Source organism: Periplaneta americana, chromosome 1 (genome assembly GCF_040183065.1).
Source record: "Periplaneta americana isolate PAMFEO1 chromosome 1, P.americana_PAMFEO1_priV1, whole genome shotgun sequence".
Lineage (NCBI taxonomy): Eukaryota > Metazoa > Arthropoda > Insecta > Blattodea > Blattidae > Periplaneta > Periplaneta americana.
Genome location: NC_091117.1, coordinates 36,057,877 through 36,077,618, shown reverse-complemented (window position 1 = coordinate 36,077,618; position 19,742 = coordinate 36,057,877). Strand labels below are relative to the sequence as shown.

Here is a 19,742-nt window from a genome sequence, read left to right as displayed (position 1 = left end):
CCACTCAGAAGGCCTTAATTAAGGATATGCTAATTTTAAATAAAATCTTTTTTTATCAGTATAATTTAGTCATCTTCTAAGATTTTATTTTACAATTGGTAATCAATGGTGCTTAATTATTACACTTTATTTTTATAACACTGTTCATATTTAATTAATTGTATCTGTTTGCTATTCATTTCCGGATCCTCGTGGTCATCCTTAATTAAGGCCGGATGAGTTTCTCTCTCTCTCTCTCTCTCTCTCTATATATATATATATATATATATATATATATATATTTCAAATATAATGCTAGAGGAATCGTATCATATTGTCTAAGTTCATATTAAATACTCCAGATAACTGATATAGATAGAACCGATTATGATATGAAAAGTAATGTGTTTATGAATATTTGCTACCGAATTTCCTGAAAAAAAAATACAATAAACTTTTGTGTTATCGATATGTAAGCAGAGATTAAGGTACCGATACTACGATCGTAGTCCTTGAGATCGATATTTGCCGTAATAATTTATGTATTGTCTCAGGAAAGACATGCCAACCTTAAGTTCTTAAGAGTTGTAATATATAGTCTAGATTAAAGTCAGTCTAAGTGTGGACTGAGGATAGAAGTTGTTTAGGATATGAAAATCCTCGACAGTCAGTTGAGCTCCATCTAAACGATGCGTTCCCCTTTAATTCCAGGGCCTGCCGTCAGATGACACACGTTTGAGTCACGCATAGCAATGATGATGCTTCAGAACATAACATTCAGTCTCATATAATATTAATGGAATTATGGACTGTCACTTGTTACTGTTGACAGTTCATGCGGTTGTTTATTCATGTCTTTCTGTTGCTTTTCTCGCCATTGCATGTTGACGTATGGGACTGATACATAAAACATTTTGTTTGGATTTAGCTTTTGTTACTAAAATTGCGAATATCACAATTACCATCATCATCATCATAATCATCTTCAGTAGTAGATTAGCAACAGAGTTTAGATATGCAAATCTAGTCTTTCAGGTGAAGCTCCCTGTGAGGCAGATTTGAATAATTTCAAGGGAAAAATTGTTCCGGGGCCGGGTATCGATCCCGGGACCTCTGGTTGAACGTACCAGCGCTCTACCACTGAGCTACCCGGGAACTCCACCCGACACCGTCTCAACTTTTCCCTTTATATCCACACAACTCGCGAGGGCTGACGAAACGCCAGAGACCCACAACGAGTGCACACAATCTCTGTGTGACTTGGAATTGTGGTTTTCTGTTAACGTACACAGTAACGTATATATTATGGGGGGGGGGGGCAGAGGAGACGTAGCTCACTCCTTTGAAGTCAGAACTCTTAACCGTTACTGTGTACGTTAACAGAAAACCACAATTCCAAGTCACACAGAGATTGTGTGCACTCGTTGTGGGTCTCTGGCGTTTCGTCAGCCCACGCGAGTTGTGTGGATATAAAGGGAAAAGTTGATACGGTGTCGGGTGGAGTTCCCGGGTAGCTCAGTGGTAGAGCGCTGGTACGTTCAACCAGAGGTCCCGGGATCGATACCCGGCTCTGGAACAATTTTTCTCTTGAAATTATTCAAAGTTTAGATAATTGAATTCTGTTCTGTCACAAAGAATATTTATTCGATCACGTCATCTTTCCATTTTTTCCTGCGTTTACCGACCTGTATAAATTCAATTTGATAAAAATTTCGAATACAAAATATTAATAAATGGCCCGCAGGCTGAATGTGTGCTCTTTTAGTCTGGCAAGAAGGCTACTCAAAAAAGAGGTTTAAGTTATTTTTCGAAGCTGTTTATGCCCTACGTTTCGTAATGAAAGCTAATTTTGTTAGCATTTAAGCTTTCTTTCACGGTACTTACCTACGTTCAAATTTCAAGGCAGATTTCGATCTGGTCAATTTGGAATGTTGACTATGAGAAAGACGCTTTTAAGTTTTTATCGTAAATGTAATAATAATTTAGGATTGATTCTATTAGGATCCATTCCGACTCACTGTCTCTCTGTTCTTTTGGGGATCCTACCATTGTAGCTAATTACTATAGTAACCCATTTTGAAATTTTGTTATTGGAGCGAAAAATAGCCTGTTGAGAAATAAGATAAAACTTTCAGTCTTTCTTGATGAGAACTTCAATATCAATTGCATATTATAGAATTTACAGACCTGATAAAGGTACTGAAATAAATACGTGTGTGAATGTAGTATTGTAATGTATGTTATGTTATGTATGTATGTATGCATGTATGTGTGTATGTATGTATGTATGTATGTATGTATGTATGTATGTATGTATGTATGTATGTATGTATGTATTATAGAATAACTTTTCTCGGGTTCTCAGACAGGTGAGTTGGAGATTTGCTCCCAAGCTTTCGACGGCTAGCTCTGCCATCTTCTTCAGGGAATGAAGTGATATGGGACCATGTCTAGCCGGTATATATGCAATAGTAGGGCTTCCCGCTGCGGGCCAATCAGGAGCTAGTTCTTAGTCCCGACCGCCAGGCGCATTCTGGTTGGTGGAAGCGGCAGCCAATCAGGAGCTAGTTGCTGGTCCCAACTATCTGCCGTGTGCTGGTGGTCTAAGCGTATACCGGCTAGACATAGTCCCACATCACTTCATTCCCTGAAGAAGATGGCAGAGCTAGCCGTCGAAAGCTTGGAAGCTAATCTCCAACTCACCTGGCTGAGAACCCAAGAAGAGTTATTCTACATCAAACGCCGGGAAAGCCTCAAGTCATACATTATAGTTAGTCTATACATTTATCCACACTGAAAGTGGGTGAACATCCAGTGACGTGGTAAAAATGTATTTTCACAATAGACCTATAATTGCAGTTCGCAATAAATATTATTGTTATAGGTCTCGCAACCACGGGTTACCGACGGAAGGAATGCGAATGAAACACTGCGATAAGGAAGAGCGGGCGACAGGAAAGGTCACGAGATAACTTGAATGATATTCAAGAGTACAGTCGGAAGAGAAATGACATCGACAGAATCAGTCTTGCGTTGTGATAGTTACATTGCGACTTGAGTTTGCTCCATTGCATGTGAATACGTGTCTTGTATCGCACGGTATTATTTCATTCGTAAACATATGTTGCGCGTTTAATTAGCTTTGAATTTTTCTCTTGCTACGTTCTTTATTTCCACAACGATGTCCTCATTTGTTCTTCTTCTTGGAAGAGACAGTACTTCCATCGGCTCGCACCTCTCCTCCCTCGGCGTGCCTACATACACACGTCAAAACAGACAGCAACGCCACCATTGGTTTTCGGTAATCGTTTCTTGCGCGAGCTATAATAATAATAATAATAATAATAATAATAATAATAATAATAATAATAATAATAATATAATAATAATAATAATAATAATAATAATAATAACCCAATAAGCATCCTAAATAAAGGAAGTCTTATTTAAAGTAAACCTATATATCTTGCAAAACAGAGAGAAATATGAGGATTTCTATGAAATATATGAAAAAGTACCAAAACATTATAAAATTTGAAGATATTTAAATGTTAATTGCATTTTACGCATAGCAAATCGTGGATATCCTTGTTCCCATACCGCTAATAAGAATGGTTTAGAATATGAACTTTAATATTTTGTCTGTCTCTAGGGTTGAGGCCTTCTATGCCCAAGGTTGCGGGTTCGATCCCGGGCCAGGTCGATGGCATTTAAGTGTGCTTAAATGCGACAGGCTCATGTCAGTAGATTTACTGGCATGTAAAAGAACTCCTGCGGGACAAAATTCCGGCACATCCGGCGACGCTGATATAACCTCTGCAGTTGCGAGCGTCGTTAAATAAAACATAACATTTAACATTTTCTAGGGTTGACTTTAACTTTTATTTGCTGGAGAATCCACTGTTGTGGAGCAACGGTTACCATGTCTAACCGTGAAACGAGCGGGCCCGGTTTCAAATCCTGCTTGGGCCAAGTTACCTGGTTTAGGTTTTTGCCGGGGTTTTCCCTTTTTTTTTTTACTTGGTTATTTAAGGAAGCTATATCAACTACTGGAGTTAGAAAGGGAGATGGTATTTGACGAGATGAGGCCGAGGATTCTCCTCACGGTTGGGGAAAACCTCGAAAAAAAACCAACCACGTAATCAGCCCAAGCGGGAATTGAACCCACGCCCGAGCGCAACTCAGGATCAGCAGGAAAATGCGCTACCGGCGGTGATTAGGTTTTCCCTCAACCCATTAAGAGCAATGCTGGGTAACTTTCGGTGCTGAACCCTGGCGGGCCATCAAAAGAAACCTCGCGGGCCGCAGTTTGCACAGCTCTGGTCCAGTACACATCAGCGAGAGTTCGTGTTGTTCGGAGTCCCGAGGGACAAACCCGATATATAAAGTGCAGAGTGGAAGAGAGAGGTAGGTAGAAGCACCGGCATGAAAAAGGAAGAAAAAAAGAGCTGTAATAGATGGGGTTGGAGTGAAAAGTAAGAGTTAATGAATGATGTTCCCAGTAGGCGTCTCTCTCGTCGCGTTGACATCGCGTGGTTGCCCCAGAGACGCATAGACCATAACGCCCGTCATAAACTGTGGTAATAAGATTAAAAATATATGTTAATGGTGCTATTTTATCAGATTAATGGTTTGCGTTGGAAACGTGTTTTAAGTTTCGTTTCACGCGAGCGGCATGAAAGAAGTGCCCTCCCTGCTTTTTTTTTTTAAGTAACCACGAATAAAAGCGGTTACAAAATACATTTTTATGCACTATATCGCTGCCGTGCAACTTTCTGATCTCTAATCTCTTGTGCGTTTCATAATGTATTCAAATATTAATCAAGGAATTACATTACGTGACCGAGATTTCTAGCTTTTTTATCTTTCTTTTCTTTTTCCATCCATTTCCACGTACCTTATTCTGACGTTCTTAAAATCTTCAGAATTTAATGGGCCTTTGTGCCGCGTAAGAGAAGTTAATTCACACTGATTTCATTGTCATACAGTTTTTAAATCCATTTTCTTACAAAGTTCTTTCATTTATTACGTTTACTCCATTGTTCATTGCTGTAGCGTTGTGGAACTAAATAATTCTGAGCGATCCTATACTTAACCCAAGCAATAACGTCAGTTCTGTAAAGTGTTTTCCAGGCAATAATAATTTGCTCTACTTTCGATAAACCTGCCGAATTTGATAATTATTACAGCTTGCATTACTCGGCAACCTGAACTCATTCCTGCTCGGACAGATAACATATATCAGAGTAATACTAATGCCAAGGTAGCGGAAAATAAAAACAAAACAAACATTGTGAATTTCATTTTACCAAACCATCGACACAAAAACAATGTGAAATCCATTATATTTCCATATAGCAAGACATTTGCGATGCACCTGTACCTCATACAGCGATTTTTGCCCCATTTTTTGTATTATGTCCACAATATATTTGGAAAATACAAGGTTTAAAGCTACAGTATCATTCTTCAGGAATTGAGCCAATCTTTTAAATTCATACCACAGTTTCTCATGTTGTTTATGTCTCATCATTTTTTGAAGATTTTATCATTATTTTCTTAAGCTTCTATCCGCTGGAATATTATTTATTTATTTATTTATTTATTTACTTTAATTGTTTATTTATTCATTCAATTATTCACTCATTCATTCATTCACCCATGTATTTATTTATTTACTTTAATCATTTATTTATTCATTTGTCCACTCATTAATTTATTCATTCACTCATATCATTATATTTATTTACTTTATATATTTACTATATATTTATTTATCTATTTATTTATTTACTCACTTATTCACTCATTAATTTATTCATTCACTCACTCATAAATTTACTTTCATTATTTATTTATTTACTTATTCATTTATTCACTCATTTATCCATTAATTCATTCACTTATTCACTCATTCGTTCATTCACTGATGTATTTAATTATTTATTCATTTATTCACTCATTCATTCACTCAGTCACTCTATTTATTTGTTTATTTATTTATTGGTTTATTTATTTTCATTATTTACTTATTTATTTATTCATTCATTTACGCATTTATTCATTTATCGTTGTTCGTATGTGTCAGTATAATTATCTGTTTACCTGTCTATCTGTGTGTGTATTATAAAACAAAAATAATGGCCTTCGGTGATAAAAATTCATTAAGAGCTAAAATAGTAGTAGAGGATGATGTTAACTATCTTAATTATTTGAGGTATAAGGTCTCTTACATGGAAAATAAAGACACTGATATAAGAATCATTAGATTTAGTCAATTTTCTGGTAGATTACAACGAACTCTTTAGAAAAATGTAACAAAGGAAACTATACTGAAGTTTTATAAAGGAGGGCCATTCCACTCCTCATATATGGACACCTAAGAAAATTCGAACAAAAAATCATATGAACATCTCCGCCTTTTGTTTGGGAGGTCCCGGCTTCGATCCCAGGGTCCAGGTATACTGACGTTTTCGTGATTTTCCAAGTCTCTAGAGGCGAAGACTGGAACAGAGCCAATTTCAAAGGCCACGACTTGTTTCCTTCCCAGCAATGCACTCCTTCATAACTTCATTTCGTTGCAATCTCATATTCCGCGACAGGCCGCGCAACCGTCAGAGAAGTATCGCAACTGGATGAATGTGCTGCCCTCTATCGAGAGGAAAAATCATTAGAGGCAACCGCTAAAGAATGTACAGACAGCACTTCAGGAGAAGATCCGAGCAAGGAATGTGAGTTTTCCCCCTTCTCTTACAACCAACTCCCCAACATGGAACCGGCCGGCCAATGACTAAACCTTGTTTGACCCAGCCAGCCAATGACACCATCCCCATCCACCTGCTTCTTCAGAGGAGCAGAGTTACTAGTTGAGCCTCTCCTCTTACCCCGCAAGGAGCATAACCCCTCGCAGGTATCCTCTCGTGAAATTTGGACAGTATAAATAACATAAAATAATAATAATGTATTATTATTAGACTATTATTACTTTATTTGTTTGTTTAGTTAACTGTCAGAAGACAGGTTTGAACTTACAAGTGATATCAACCACTTATGAGGCAACTAGGCCAGGAGATAATGGGTTACGGTGGCCAGTTCCTTTCCCCCTTCATTGTATACATAGCTGATTAGCTACATATTACACTAATAAGACTTCAGATGCATACAAACAATTGTTCTTGCTGTGACTATCGTTAAGCGAGATGTAGTGCCTGATAATAAATAGATATAGGCTACGTATCAGCCAGAACGTCAATCAGATACATTATTATTATTATTATTATTATTATTATTATTATTATTATTATTATTATTATTAATTTGTAGCTCTGTCAATTTTTAAAATTATTATTGTCACACAAGAGATCGTGGGACTATTCCAGTGGTTGAAATATCGGTGGGCGGACGAGAACGGTTTTCAGAATGCATTTTTATTTTTGTCAGTAAGCCTTATACCTGGTAAGGTTTATCTTGTCTCAGTAGCAATAAAACCAAGTCCCTTCAAATGAGGGTGGAGATTACAGGAGGGTTGTAAATTTTCAGAATTCCTTTCAAAATCTTGTTATTGTACAGGCTGCCGGAACTCAGTCTCTTGAAAGACAAGCTCAGTGACGTAACTACACAGTACGAAGAAAGATATTTTTTTTTATTTTATTTTGCGCTACAGAAGGTATCAACTAGTCCCTTCCGCCACTGGATGGATGGACGGCATCGTTTCACTCCCCCCATCGTCATAACAACACAGACGAAGTAAGACATATCTCCTTTCTCTCTCTTTTCACAGTGAGACAAGATACATCACACAGCCTTTAGTAACTCTTGTTAAAACTGGGATTATGTTAAAGTTGTGTAGGAACAAGTACGTCGAGAACGATATTTTAATCTCTTAAATCTGAAAGGAATAGTAAAAACTCAATGATTCATATGCAACAACAGGCGAACAAGACAATTCTCATACGAAATATATTCATAACAAGAAAAATTTTGATTTAGATAGTGGAAGAATATGACTTCTCTTTTCTATGACTGCAAGGAATTGCAGAAAGAGAAGTGTATACAGAAGTGGGAGACCCGCTGAATGGGACCTGGCTGGATATGTACGGCCGTCATAAACAAGCACGCTCACATGAGCCCCTTCCCTGCAAGTGCAATATTCCTCACTTAGCAGCTGTAATATCTCGTGTTTATGCTCGCGGCCGAGGCAGAGAGTTTCATATACGAGTTTTACTGCGCGATGTCCAAATGTTTTATAAACAAGATGGCTTTATTTACCATCACGACAGCAGTTACTAGATAAACAATTTTAGGCTGCAGATTCTTTATTAAGTGTCATTTTCCAACTCTCGGGGCCATTACGTGATAGTAATATAATAAAATGGCGATTATGAAGAAATTTTGGACAGATACTCGTAGAAAAACATAGCTGCTTCAATAAATCCTACTGCATTGCAATTTTATACCGAAAAATTAAATAACTGAATGTGAAGATAGTCTGTCTTCTGAGTACGGCCTCTATGATCCGAGATTTCCATCGACCTATGTAAGAGACATAGCTCTCATATCAATATCAGGGCGCGGGCTTTTATGACGTCATCATTTTTTTCTTTACATCCTTTGCAACGCCCGTAAATATATAAATCCTGGATACGAAATGCTGGTTACAGAAATGTAAGTTTATAGTTTTTACGTCTTTTGGTCATGTTTCTCTTTTTTAATATTTCAGGTCTTTTTTTTTAATTTGAGGTCATTTTTTGTCATTTTTTTTAATCTTAAGCTGTTTTTTAGTCATTTAAGCTAAATACTTCAATGACGAACTAAAATTTCCCAATAGCCTATAGGAAACAGTAACCCATTCAAATGAGGAATCTGGAAGGATTTTCTCTAAAGTAAATGATGTCAAAAGTAAGAAGAGAAATAGAATAGGAGGTGAAGCTCTCGACTGAGTTATTGTACGCTCAGCCTACCAAAAAAAAAAAAATAATAATAATAAAACGTCTCATCACACAAAAATTCACCACTGTTAAAAATATGTTTTAAATTTGATTAACTATGTAAAATACGGCATTTAGATTTCAACATTTCTTATAATTTCTTTAGTTATTTAACGACACTGTATCAAGTACTGGACTATTACCGTCGATGACCAAAGGGTACACGGGAAAAACGAACAATGTCACAATGCTGTTAAGGGTGATGTCATTATCTAGGCTAATTCACTGTATTAGGCCTGCTACAAACGTTGGTGTTATTTTTACCAAAAGTGGTAAAGGAGAATTAAAACCACGGATACACTCATCATTTCCTTCATTTCAAGTAGAAACACCAATAAATTTTGCAGTAATATACTGAAATAGATTATTATCTCACCTTTAATCTGTGATATTGTTCGTTTTTCCCGTGTACCCTTCTTGGTGATAGTGAGATGATGTTTGGTGAGTTGAGGCCGAAGATTCGCCGTAGAATACCTGACATTCACCGTACGATTGGGGAAAACCTCGGAAAAAATAAAACAAGATAATAAGCCCAAGCGAGAATCGAACTCGCGCCCGAGTGCAACTCCGGATCGGCAGACAAGCGTCTTAGCCTATTGGGCTACGCCGGTAGCCATATTTCTTATATTAAGTACAAACTGTTTTTTCTTAATAAAATATTGAAGATAATCAATTTCAAATAATATTGCTACCATTGCTACTTATTCGTTATTCAATTTTCATTTTTATGTTTTATATCTTGTATTTAGGAAATATTAATGATTTCCTGAAACATCGCATTTCCACCTACAGCTACCCCTAAATGCCCTACGACACGGGCCTTAAATTTATTTCCCTTATCGCCCTTTAAAATCCACCGCCCCCGGCTGGGTTTGAACTGCGAGACATCCAAGGGCGTCCGTTGCAAAGGATGGAAAACTATTCTCTCAGAATTATGAAAATACAGCCGAGTGTAGTATTAAAAATTTGCTAAGTCCCTTTGTCCAGCCTCCGTTGTTTTGACATATGTTTTAATTAAATCGGCTTACGAAGTTATCAAGTGCAGAACGCGAACCCAGACATGATGGCCTTACACGGCACGGAATAATTACCAGGCTTAATGTGCACGCTCGCCAGGGGCCGTTGTATGTCGATCTTTGTCCACGTCGCATAATACTATGTATTTATTTTGTCTTTATTCCGTTTCATTTTATTTGATGACATGATGCTAGCTGAGCTGAGCTTCAAGTAAGAAAGAAAAAAATCTGCGTGTGGAATTAATGTCATTGCCGCATGCTTCTGATTAGCTACTCTGCAATTAGAAAATTGCTTTAGAAATATAACATACTTCGCGCGGCTTTTCATAAAGACAAGTGATTAAAATATTAAGGTATCTCCCATCTTTTAAAAATATTTCTTAACGTGAAACGTTTATTCTCTAGGATGAAATGGTAAAGCTTTTATCTATCTATCTATCTATCTATCTATCTATCTATCTATCTATCTATCTATCTATCTATCTATCTATCTATCTATCTATCTATCTATCTATCTATCTATCTATCTATCTATCTATCTATCTATCTATCTATCTGTCTATCTGTCTATCTGTCTATCTGTCTATCTGTCTATCTGTCTATCTGTCTATCTGTCTATCTGTCTATCTGTCTATCTATCTATCTATCTATCTATCTATCTATCTATCTATCTATCTATCTATCTATCTATCTATCTATCTATCTATCTATCTATCTATCTATCTATCTATCTATCTATCTATCTATCTATCTCTATATCTATCTATCTATCTATCTATCTATCTATCTATCTATCTATCTATCTATCTATCTATCTATCTATCTATCTATCTATCTATCTATCTATCTATCTATCTATCTATCTATCTATCTATCTATCTATCTATCTATCTATCTATCTATCTATCTATCTATCTACCCACCCACCCACCCACCCACCCATTTATTTATTTATTTATTTATTTATTTATTTATTTATTTATTTATTTATTTATTTATTTATTTATTTATTTATTTATTTATTTATTTATTTATTTATTTATTTATTTATTTATTTATTTATTTGTTTGTTTGTTTATCAAATGTTGGCCTCCTTGGCCATGGGGTGGATCACCTCTGAGACTTCACTGGAGGAACAACCAGTTTCGTTGACGAAAAATGAGTATCATGTGTTTCACTTTTCACAGAGGGAATCGAACCTTAGACAGCTTGGTTGACAAACGCATACTCTGTCACAATGACGAACTGAGTTATATTAATGAAATTTAAAAATTTCTGATTTTATTAGCAAGTAAATTAAATGCTTGGAACATATGGTTACAGATCACATATCGTAATGTATTGTACTTTACGTTGTCTTCTTTTGCCTTCAACTCCACGTTTTGCACCAGCGATTGTGGATTTATATATCAGACAGGAAAGCTAGCCAAAAATACTGAAACTTAACATGAGGCCCTTTCTGTCACTGTTAAAATTGTAGTACTCATATATGATTCCATTATGCAACATTCGGAACTCCTGTTTGCGTGCTTGTTTTCCTGTGAAATATTTCGCTCTTCAATATTTATTTCATGTCTACCGGGAGAGTATTGTATTTTTATGTGATGCAGATCGTAAATGTCGGCTGCATACAATCTGATACAGAGCAGTGCCAATTGAGAGACGCGTCTGTTTGCCAAATAAATGCAGTTTAACATACTGGCAGTATGAAGTTCGCGGAAAAATGAAATGGAAGAAAAGTCACATCAGATAAATGTTGTAGGTAATATAAATGTGTACAATTTTATTCTACATCAAATTCAGTCAGTTTTATTGCCCCTTAGAGACGACTAACCGTCTGGAATAGGTGTTTCGTTGTTATACATTAATATTATGCAATGATATGTCATATGCACTGGCACGTCACGAAAGACGTTGGTACCAATTCTTGGCGTTGTCAGGTCTACTCGCTAACTCTAGGATTCTGACGTTTTCTTATTCCGTAGAGCAATCTTCTTCATACGGTTCATATTGAAGTGGTCTGCAGGGGGATATGATGCAATAGAATAGAGTCCCAATGCGGCTACAACGCTGACTGTGAATTCTAGAGAACTTATGATATGATGATAGGGGAACGGGATAACTGTAAAACATCACAAAACCGACAATAAAAAAATTGTACTGAGAGCAGCAATAACAACGATGATGATGATGATGATGATTATTATTATTATTATTATTATTATTACTGATGTTAATGTTTCGTCGCTCTTTAGTTGTGTTGTGATACTGATAGGTAATATCATTAATAGTTTTCTGCCCAAGAGCAAATCTTTAACTGCAAACCCACCTTCCTCTTAGTCTCCGCATATGATCCATATATCGTAATGTCGTCTATCATCTGATACCTTCTTCTGACTCGAAGTTTTCTCTCGTTTACTATTTGAGTGGAAGAGAAGGCCTTATGGTCTTAACTCTGCCAGCGAAAATAAAACATTATTATTATCATTATTATTATTATTATTATTATTATTATTATTATTATTATTATTATTATTATTACTGATGTTAATGTTTCATCGCTCTTTAGTTGTGTTGTGATACCGATAGGTAATATCATGAATAGTTTTCTGCCCAAGGGCAGATCTTTAACTGCAAACCCACCTTCCTCTTAGTCTCCGCATATGATCCATATATCGTAATGTCGTCTATCATCTGATATCTTCTTCTGCCTCGAAGTTTTCTCTCGTTTACCATTTGAGGGGAAGAGAAGGCCTTATGGCCTTAACTCTGCCAGCGCAAATAAAACATTATTATTATTATTATTATTATTATTATTATTATTATTATTATTATTATTATTATTATTATTATTATTCCTTGCAGTGCATCCTTCAGTTTGTTCTCTTTGTACTTATCTTTGTATTTCTCATTTTGTGCTTGTGTTTCGCTTATTCTCCTTAAGCGCCCCTTATTCTCCTAGTGTGTCCCTATGTCTCCTCGTTCCCCTGTTCTTCTCTTCCCCTTATTCTCTTTGTATTCCCCGTTTTCCTTGTCTTTCCCGTATTCTCCTTGTCTTCCTCTTGTTATTCTTGTCTTCCTTCATTATCTATGCATTCCCTTGTCCTCATTGTGTTCCTCTTGTTTTTCATACGTTCTCCTTCTATTTATCTTGTTCTCATTCTAGTTCTCCTGTTCTCTTTGACTTCCCCTTATCCTTCTTTATTTCCCTTTGTTCTCTTTGTCTTCCCTTCGTTGGCCTTATCTCTTCCTTTGCTTCTCTTGTATTTTCCTTGTCCTCTTTGTGTTCCCTGTGTCTTACCTTTGTTCCCCTTGTTCTCCTTATTCCCCCTTGTTTATTGTCTTCGTCTTGTTCTCTTTGCCTTTACTTCCTTCTCCTTGTATTCTCGTTTTTCTACTTGCATTCCTCTTGTTCTCCTTCTCTTCTCCTACGTCTTGCCTTACTCTTCACCTTTTTCAATTTCTCTTCCCCTGCTTCTCCTTGTTCTCCTTACACTCTTTTCTTTCATTTCTCGCAACACCGACATGTAGTTCTACCTAAATATATGCAACATAAAAAAGCTATACACATGTCGACTTTTTTTGTACACCTATAAGCGATAGCTTCTTTGCAAACTGATCTTAGTCTGTACGACCGTGTGTTAGGATCTTGCTTGAACTCATTATCTGAATGGTTTTTTTCCCCAAGATTTTTATATGTGTAAGACAAAATTTCGGACTCATCTTACCATTAGCAATTCCGACATCAGGTAGGCCAAACTGATAGGCCTAACTGGTTCAGTAACCTTCACAAGTATAATCAAAGTCACCGTTTCTGGCGTGTGAAATAAGTAATGGGAACTTTGAGAGCCAGTATCTTATCTTTTTCGCAGTCTGTGAGTGAGAAAGCCGACAGATGTGATTTCTGTATAGGAGGTGTACCACTCTCAGCTGAAGTTGCAACAGATGCCAGGCACAGTACTCAAAGACACCTCAAAAACGCGAAGTGCGAGTGTCTTGCCTTTGCCGCAGTCAGTGAGCAATAAGACTGACAACTGTGATTGGTAGACTGCTGACGTGACTTGTTGGTTGGTACCTTTCTTAGCTGCACTGGCAATAAATGCTCACTGATCGGCTTTTTATTCAAGGACACGCGTCAGAAACGCTGGCACTGGCTGTAGCGGAACTCTGCCGTTGTTATAGTTTACATCGCGCGCAACGCAGAGAATCGGAATGAAATGCCGTACTGGGGAAAATAAATAACCGTTTCATGTTATATGCTTGTTTCCCTGCGTATGAATTACATCGCTCATTTTAGAAACGTAAAAGCAACACTTCATGCGCATGAAAGTACAGAGCGTAAATGAGCGGTAGCAGGCATTTTTCTCGACATAGCTCGACCTGCATTAAACTTTCACGACCTGGCGGTATTACTATATGAAAAGATACTGCAGCATGTAAAGAGATTTCCTTCCCGTTCGTAATTCCGAATAAAGTCGGCCTTTGATCCTCTTAAAATACAATAGCATGGTCTACTATACTGTAGGGTTTAGTAATAAAGATACATTCTATTGTGTGTTCAGACGCTTGGAATAAATACAAAATATCTCTGTCAATCTCTGTGCATATGTGAGAATTGTCCGCGTGAATATTTACTGCACTTCTAAGCCATAATTATTGTCTTTGTTAAAACAGAATTTATAGTGAATTTTATGACTGGTTCGGTAGTACTCTACTTACGAATTTTATTAATAAATTCTTGAAATATTATTAAAATACAATAAAGTAATTAAAACAGTTGTACATTTCATGAAGGAGTTGTTCTTCTTTTATTAGACATGTTTCGTGGTTACTGCTTCCCCGTCATCAGTAATAATGTACAGTGAATGTAATAGAATTACTTACTTACTACTTACTTACTTACTTACTTACTTACTTACTTACTTACTTACTTACTTACTTACTTACTTACTTACTTACTTACTTACATACTGGCTTTTAAGGAACCCGGAGGTTCATTGCCGCCCTCACATAAGCCCGCCATTGGTCCCTATCCTGAGCAAGATTAATCCAGTCTTTATCATCATATCCCACCTTCCTCAAATCCATTTTAATATTATCTTCCCATCTACGTCTCGACCTCCCCAAACGTCTTTTTCCCTCCGGCCTCCCAACTAACACTCTAAGTTATATGTATATCTGGATTCGCCCATACGTCTACATGCCCTGCCCATGTCAAACGTCTGGATTTAATGTTCCTAATTATGTCAGGTGAAGAATACAATGCGTGCAGTTCTGCGTTGTGTAACTTTCTCCATTCTCCTGTAACTTCATCCCTTTTAGCCCCAAATATTTTCCTAAGCACCTTATTCACAAACACCCTTAACCTTTGTTCCTCTCTCAAAGTGAGAGTCCAAGTTTCACAATCATAAAGAAGAACCGGTAATATAACTGTTTTATAAATTCTAACTTTCAGATTTTTTGACATCAGACTGGATGATAAAAGCTTCTCAACCGAATAATAACAGGCATTTCCTATATTTATTCTGTGTTTAATTTCATCCTAAGTATCATTTATATTTGTAACTGTTGCTCCCAGGTATTTGAATTTTTCCATCTCTTCAAAAGATAAATTTCCAATTTTTATATTTCCATTTCGCACAATATTCTCGTCACGAGACATAATCATATACTTTGTCTTTTCGGGATTTACTTCAAAACCTATCTCATACTTAATTTAATAATAGGAAAATACATTATTAAACATGTCTATCTATCTAATATAATTACTCGCTATAAAATTACAATGTTACTTTTAGTTAAAATTGCTAAAGTTGCTATAAAATAATTTAAATTTTCTCCACTTATTAGCACGTTATCAATTTGTCATACGTACAGTGAATTGTATAAAAATTTCTAAGATAAAGTGGGCAATTGTTTTGACTCACCTGATCGACGATGAGATGCTGTATTGGCGTGGCGTGGCCTCATTGCTACATGGTTTGTGTGAGGGATTATACTAGTTCTCTTACTACTTTGTTCGGATTCTGATTGACGAATAACGGTTCCCCCCCTCTCGTTAAGATTAATGCCTTTGTAGATTTCGATTTATTGATTCCAAAATGTTAATGTACAGTTTGTATGTCTGAATTTAGGCAACGGCCATACCATGTTGAAAATACCGGTTCTCGTCCGATCACCGAAGTCAAGCAACATTGGGCGTGGTCAGTACTTGGATTGGTGACCGCTTGGGAACACCACGTGCCGTTGGCGAAAGTTAAAGACGATCCGGGTTGCGCAAGCCGTAGAGACACGAAGGTTGTGGGTTCGAGTTCCGCCTCGGGCATGGGTGTTGTGTTTGTATTAGTTTAGTAAACAGAAATCAGAAAAACTGAAACCTGAAAAAAACAGAAACCTTTCAGAAAATGGCCACTGGCTGGATATAGAAATTAAAAAAAAAAAAATGTTTATTAATGAACCGCCTACCGCAGTTCAAACATGAAGTTCATGCTGGTACTGTATTAAATACGTAAATTATTTAAGCCTGTAATTTTTTACGCAGTTCGTTGGTATAAATTATTATTTACTATTTACGTACCACTGAATATTTTGTCGAAAAAAATCTTCTCTTTCAATGGCTCTCTGTCACTGTTTTTTTAAATGCTCATCTGTTGAGAAGTTGAATACACGAAATTTATGAACATTGTTGTAATTTCTCCTACATTTGATGATACAACATTTAGATACAAATTATTATTTGTTCACATAAAAATTAGTACTAGGCAAAATAAAATTAAATCAACGCCTAAATACTTAATTTTCACTCCATCACAATAGCATTTCCACATTACAATAACCCACGTAGATTTCACTTTGACCTTATATCTAGGTTGTGTTTGGTTCGGTGGAGAGTATAAGTGAATACTGAAGTGAAAATGAACATTTCCCCCCTCCTTTTTGGAAAATTTTCCGCCACATCAATTGTAGCTGTCTTTGTTTCCTTACTTAGAGTTTCAAAAGCTATACTTGTATCGCTCACTCAGTATTTTCATTAGCCACCAAATTACCAAACGTAAGTACCCAAATTAATACAATGAAGAAGAAAAAAATTCTACTTCTCTGCCGAGAATCAAATCTATATCCACTGGTTTGGCATCTCGAAATTCTATATCTATAGATAGTCACAAAGAAGAATTGTGCAATGCGTATTTATGTATACTGTATTTTTTTTTTTCATGGAGTGCAGTTTCATAGAAAGGACTTTGCCGACAGACCTTCTACTGCCCCCTACTAATTGGTTGTCATAAATAAATGTCTTCCTTACTGTGACGGAAATCTTGTCTTCTCCTGTCAGTAACCAATCACAACCCTCGTTCAGAAGAATTGACAGACTCCCGTCAAATCCACGTGGAGGCAGACTTGCCGCGTCTTTTCCGAATTCCAAGAATGCCGTCGAGGGTCACCAGGATTGTGGCAGGATTGTGCCAACTGTGCAATGTTGGGACGAAAGGACAGGATGGAATTGTCAGAGGTGATTATGTAGGAAGTCATAAATCTGTAAGTGGGTGTTCAAAGGAACCACCGAACTGCACTCCTTGAAATAAAATAAGGTATATACGTATGTGTGTGCTATGTGTGCTAATTTTCTTTGTTGAATTGCGGTTTCCTCATCTGTCATAATTTCATTGTAATATCTCCATTGAATCCTTTGAAACGGAGTGTTATTCTGTGAACATATATGAATACGTCGCCTTTAAAATGAAAAGCATTCGTTATCATTACGATCCTTTTGTAGCAGGACTTTTTTCATGTATACGAGCGCCTCTATTTCTGCGCTCTGCGCCCCTCGTTATATCTATAATCTCGAATGTTGAATACGCATTTGTGCTTGCTAATGAATATGGATTGTAGGACGATTAAAATTGCAGTAGCGTTCAACTGGACTTGGTTCGTTATTACATCAACGTAAGAAACAGTGGTGATTTGAAATCCCTATATGACAAAAAAAATCGGCCGATGATAACGGTTTGTTAACATGCATTTTAATGGATCGATTCAAATGGTGTGAGTATTATTCTGACACTAAACTCTGACCGGTGCAATTAATCATTGTCATTTAATCAGTTAATGAATATATTATGCTGTAATCGGGTTAGGTCCGCGTTACAGCAGAATGTCGAAGCGTGGGACAACTGCGGTCATAATGCACGTGTAGGGCTTCGGCCAGATTAAAGTTTCGAACACACCCATCCGATCGCGTAGCCTTCCTGACCCTCCTCTAAGCCGACGGATAAAAGAACTCCTGACACAACAGCACTGATAGCGTCTGAGCACCTACAAGGCATTTGTTGGGATTTGCAACAAGTACTTGCACTAATGCAGCGGCCACTGTGGGCACAATCCGTAGATTTTTCCCCCTCTTCTAAGAACTCAGCATTTCTTTCCACTTTAGAATAGCCTATAGGAAATCTCTCTTTGAGGCAGTGCGAACTTAACGTCGTCAGCATCATTAGGGCCAGGTTTATTGGTGAAAATTCTCTTAAATTTTCTTGACAAAAGTAAAATAAAATATCGTACTTATAGTGAAAAGATTAAGGGTGCGAGTGTGAGTGGAAATCTAGGAGGTGGAAGTGAAAGCGTGGGGGGGAATAAAAGAGGAATAGAAGAAGAAGAAGAAGGAAATAGAAAGAAAGACAGAGATAGAAATAAAGCAGAGACAAGCAGTAAAGAAAGGTCAGAACCTGCGACAGCTGAGGATATAGCAATGTTAATAGATATGATTAATAAATGTGGGGATATGATCAAAAAGTGCTAGTAAAGGGTAATTGTAATTGTAAATGATAGAGAAGCATAGGGGAGCGAGAAAGTGTATAAGCTGATGTGTAGAGAGAAATATAAGATTTATAGGAAGTGAGAGTATTGTGAAAGGTTTAGGTGTAAGTGGAATAGAGAGAAAGTTGAAAGTGAGCGCAAATATGAATGAGTGAAAAGTGAAAAAGGGTTAAAAGAAATGAACAAGTGACAGCATAAAATTAGTACTGACATTTGAACGTTGGAACAGTAAATGAATATAAGAGACAGATAGGAGAAAAGGTCAAAGAACAAGTAAGGCAAATAAATCAATATGATAATTTGTAGAGAATAAGTGAAATTGAAATCTTAGTGAATAGTAGTTAGAGGAAAAAGGGGGTTTGAAAGGCATATATAAATTTAAATATATTACGGTTAATGATCAAATAGAGAATAGCAAACGAAATGTAGGAGAAATACTGAAAGGGAGATTGAACAAGTAATAATAATAAAAAGTACATAGTTTAATTGGTAGAAGTTGTGTAGACATGTACTGCAAATATGTGTTACTGTAAGTGTTAATGGTGGCACCGAATACAGAAATGTGAGGTACACCATTACATGTAAAGAAGTGCTGTGACCAAATATATCAAATATCAAATATCGTACTTATGGCTAAAAATGTGGCCGTAATTTCGTGATCATTTCTTTCACCGTGTAATGTCACATACCCATACACAATCTTAATAATTTATTAGCAATAATCCTACACACTGCATTGTATTTGTAACATTCATGGCGAGATAAAGCTTTTAATAATAGTAATAATAATACTTAATAATAATAAAATAATAATAATATCGACGAGAAGCATTATCACCTTTACTTTTTAACTTCGCTCTAGAATATGTCATTAGGAAAGTTCAGGATAACACAAAGGGTTACATCAGCTTCTTGTCCATGCGGATGACGTGAATATGTTAGCAGAAAA

General features: G+C 36.5%; 1 protein-coding gene and 1 non-coding gene across 5 annotated transcripts in view; both read left to right on the top strand.

The window, feature by feature from the left end:
• LOC138694604 (neural-cadherin) overlaps nucleotides 1-19,742 on the top strand; it is a 1,134,847-nt gene that overhangs the window by 739,954 nt on the left and 375,151 nt on the right. The window lies entirely within an intron of this gene.
• Nucleotides 16,116-16,234, top strand: LOC138709946 (5S ribosomal RNA). Its single transcript, XR_011335000.1, has one exon. It is a non-coding gene; the product is annotated as a 5S ribosomal RNA (ribosomal RNA).